We start from the raw sequence: 1594 nt of genomic DNA, 5'->3' as shown, positions 1-1594 counted from the left end.
TTTTTCTCCCCCCCCCCCCCCCGTTTCACCCTTTTATGTGATTACATCTCTGTCTGATCTTGGCAGACAACCTGGGATTCGCTTCTTGCTTTCATGTGGCTGAAGCCGCTGGTGGCTCCCAGCCCTGGCTCCTGGAGAGGGTTTCCCTTTCCTGATATGCCAAGGGCAGTTCATTCCTGCAGCGATGTTTGTTTGGTTTTGGGATTTTTTTTTTTTTTTTTTTTTTTTCCCCACCTTTCCAGCCTGCGTTAGTCTCAGCTGGGATCCCTGCAGATACAGAGATGCTGTTCTACCTTATCTTAACGTTTCTTTCTTTGTGTGGATTATCTGCAACTTCTAAATTGCCTTAAAGAGCCCAGTTTTAGCTGCTAGATCGCTGCTCCTAGCGCTGCTTGGGAGCAGAGTGGCGCCTGCTGGCCACCTCACGAATAGGTGACTGTCCCCAAGCCTGGCCACGGTCCCTGCGCTGAGGTGGTCCAGGTTTGGTGGCCGCTGGCCCAAGTTTGGTGGCTGGCCGGATACGGAGGAGTTCACTGTTTCAGGGTGCTAATCTGAATTTGGACGGGGGTCACTTACCCAGCATTATCCTCATCTCTCCTGGGTTTTTTTTTTAGCCAAACTGCACCTTAATTGAGTTAAAAACTTTTTTTGTTGTTATTTCTTTGGTTTTTCCTCTTTTCCTTTTTGATCCTTAAAGAGATGTTTTAAAGGGGAGGGGAAGCGTCGGGCATGCAGCTGCCTGCCGAGTCCGGGCGCTCGCTGCGTCCGAGCGGCCCCATCTCCCACCGAGAGGCACGGGGTGATTTTAAGGGTGAGGGCTGGGGGTTTTTCTTTGGGGGGTGTTTCCCTTTTTCTTTTTGAGACGGACGCAGAGTTGAGCCTTCCCCGTAGCCCAGCCTGGGCCCTCTGCGCCACAGCCCCCTGCGCAAAGCCCTCGGCTCCCCGTCGCTGCCCCGGCCCTCGGGCTGGGCTTTCTCAGCTCTTCCCTGCCCTCTCGCAGTGCGTTTCAGCCACTCTCATCGCCTCGTCCATCCCCTTCCCCATCCTCAGTGGTGACATCTTTCTCTTTTCCATCTCTTGCAGCTTGTCCTGGGATGGGGGAAGCTCCTTGCAACCCAGTGAGGTTTCTCTTGGCTTTTTTATCCTCCCCCTCTCCCCAAAATGCCTTTTTCTTCCCCCAGCCAAGGCCAGAGCGGGGAGGGAAGGAGGACCCCCGCTGCCTGCCCTGCCTGCATCTCCTGGTACACGGGTAATGGAGATGCTGTGCTACCCATGACCGGGGCTGCTCCTTCACCTCCGGGCACCCCGTCCCGCGGACCGGGGATGCCTTTTTAGTGCCGCCTGGGTGGGACCCTCCCCGGGGCTTTGCAGGGTTGGGGGTGCCGCCGCTTCCCCGGGGGGTGCAAAGCTCCTTCGTGGGGATGGAAGGAAGAGGGGAGGTATGCTCGTGGCTTTCATCACCTCCCTCTTTTCCCCTCCGCCTCCTTGTCCTTTGACTATTCCTCTTTCTCACCCTGCCCGGTCTCCTCCTGGACTGTCGCTGGGTCTCTCGCTCTGCCCAGAGATTTTGGGGATCACCTGCCTCACAGGGACC

Source organism: Pelecanus crispus, chromosome 17, assembly GCF_030463565.1.
Source record: "Pelecanus crispus isolate bPelCri1 chromosome 17, bPelCri1.pri, whole genome shotgun sequence".
Taxonomy (NCBI): Eukaryota; Metazoa; Chordata; class Aves; order Pelecaniformes; family Pelecanidae; genus Pelecanus; species Pelecanus crispus.
The sequence above is the reverse complement of the archived record's forward strand: the minus strand, read 5'-3'. Positions refer to the sequence as shown.